Here is a 2,817-nt window from a genome sequence, read left to right as displayed (position 1 = left end):
TCAATATTCTTATATAATATAATTAAATAGGGTTGCTTGTTAAACTTAATAGGCCTTTTAGGTGACCTAAAGTCTGTCTTGTTGAACTAAATGAGCTTTTTTGAAAGTCTGAATCTGATCTCTTCGTGAAAAAAGTATGGTCTAACCTAGTCTATTATACGCCAAGTAATAGATTCTCGGTAGGTGATATGGCATGTTTCCACCTTTACCTACACCTAATGAGTCGAACTCTACTTGACTCATTTATTTAATAAGCTCAATTTTTAACTGAAATTCAACTCATTTGATTCATGATTTGATATTATTAACTAAATAACGATTCAATTTTTGTATTTGATTGTAATTAATTAGTGAGGTTGCAAATGAATCAAAATAAATGCCAATATTTTTTTAATATTTTCTTGCTTTTTAAATAGTAGTTAATATATTTTTTTCTTGTGGACCATGGTATATGCGCGTAGCAAATAAACAAATTGTTTAACAAAATTATTCTATTATTATTATAATTATATAGGTAGTCAAAGAAAATTCACTTGACATAGATGTAATTACATGTTAGTTCAATGGCTCGTTTGGTTTTGGTGGTCCTTTAAGACAGGTACACCGACACAGACCAGCTACACATACGGTATGGAGATTAGGACAAGGATAAGGAGCGAATCTACACTTGAAGTCTTTGCAATCACTTAGAACTTTGCATGGTACAACTTTGATTGGAGGAAAGACTTCTTCAGAACTTAGAAGATGGCCTACAAAATTACAGAATTAATTTCACTTTCTAATTTTTAGAAGAGAAAATGATTTATGCATTTAAGTGTGTGAGTTTGATACATGTCATTATATCATTTACCATTTAACTTTAATCATAATTGACTTTAAAAAAATGTAATACAAATAAATGATGGATGATTCACTAATTGTGTAATCATTATTGTCTTTAAAAAAAAGTAATACAAATGAATGATAAATGATTCGCTGGATATGTATAAATCTTTACGCTAAAAACACAGAAATAACACTCTTTTTAAAATTAGTGTTATTTTTATACTTTATACTTAGCAGTTACTCACATGAAATGAATGAGAGAGATCTTACCATGAACAACATTTACAGCTAGAAGGGCAATCAGGAAAGCTAGCATGAAAGAAGATTTCTCCATAACTTTTTTTTAGAGTTGTTGAATTACTATGAATTGCGCTTTTGATGTGTGTATGTCTAGCCTAGAGATGATGCTCTTTTATAATCGGAGTAGGTATTGAGGGATATATAGATTTACCCAAACAATGTAGATAAAATAGTGTATGTATTTGTATTATAATGGACTTTTAACACTCACTTTCATGTTAATAGATATTAACTTTTAAATAAAGTAAGAGTGTATTATACATGTAATGTCATTATAAAGATTTATACATAATTAGTATAATATTTACTATTCATTTGTATTAATTTTTTAAAAGTCAATAATAATTAAACATAAACAATGAATGATTCAATAATAATACATAAAACTTATAAATTATCTAATGCATATATTTTCTCTCATAAACTAATATAAGAATAATATTAAGTGAAGTACTAATGGTGTAAGAAATTTAAGAATGTATATATATTAATTAAACTAGAACATTTATGCTTATGTTTTGCTTCTCATATTTTTTTACATAAAATTTAAATACTTAACATTAGATGTAAAAATATGGATAGGTAGACATAAAGTGTTTTTGTAAAAAGTTTATACAGATTTATATGCATTAAAATCTTTTTTATTTTTAATTATTAAAAATTAATAAATTAACAAAACAGAATAAATGAATTGGAATTTTATGAATTCTGTGATAAAATAAAACAGTAGCAGTTTTGATGGTACATTGAAAAAACAGTAGTGATTATGGTAATAGTATGTTTTATTTCTCCTCTATATATAAAGGGAAAACAAAATGTAATTACCATAATAGTATAATTCTCTTAACACTTTTTTAATTACTATAAAAAACCATATAATTATATATAATTAACATCCTCTCACCTTAATTAATTTGACTATTAAAATAAAGACAAAAACTATAATATAAATTGCACCAAATAAATTCACGGTATAAAATACAATTAATATAAAAATATTCTAATTCACAAAAATAAAATATATAAAACTTAAATATTTCATTATGCAAGTTGTTAGACAAGAAATGCTTGTCATCGTGCTAGTAATAGTAAGTGAAGTACTGATGGTGTACAGAAATTTATGAATGCATGTATATTAATTAAATTGGAACATTTATACTTAAGTTTTGCTTCTCATATTCTTTCCTCGTGTTTTAATTATTTCATGTTTTTTAAATATTCACATATTTTAAAAATGCAAGGCGCCTTTATATTCTATTTGTCATCCATACAATTATTTAATTTTCATCTTTTTAACCCTTTTTACATTTTTACTTTAATTTAGATTCTGACTCAATATTAAATTTTATTATTATAGTTAAAATATGCAATTTATACATTTTTAAAAGTTGGAATTGTTCTCATAATCTTAAGTATCACAAAAAAATAGAATGAATGGAATAATAAATTGGTAAATACTCTATTCTTTTTATAAAATCTCAATCAGGTATTTAATATAGTAATTATTTTAATTAAATTACCTATGTTTACATCTCATAAAATCATTATATTGATAGAAGGGAACATATATAGTAAATCAATAATTATAATGATAATTCTTAAAAAAAATCATACTTATTATCTATATTTCTATACTTATTATAAATAGAAAACATGGTGTAACTATCCATCATGGAGTAATTTGTAATTCCC

At 24.2% G+C, this 2,817-nt stretch overlaps 1 long non-coding RNA gene across 1 annotated transcript; it reads right to left on the bottom strand.

Moving 5' to 3' along the window:
* On the bottom strand, positions 482-1,220 carry LOC109357040. The gene is made up of 2 exons (XR_002108818.1): positions 1,096-1,220; positions 482-749 (listed from the first exon to the last, which is right to left on the bottom strand). It is a non-coding gene; the product is annotated as an uncharacterized LOC109357040 (long non-coding RNA).

The sequence above is a fragment of the Lupinus angustifolius genome, chromosome LG09, assembly GCF_001865875.1.
Source record: "Lupinus angustifolius cultivar Tanjil chromosome LG09, LupAngTanjil_v1.0, whole genome shotgun sequence".
NCBI lineage: Eukaryota > Viridiplantae > Streptophyta > Magnoliopsida > Fabales > Fabaceae > Lupinus > Lupinus angustifolius.
This window is presented reverse-complemented; position numbering and strand designations above follow the sequence as displayed.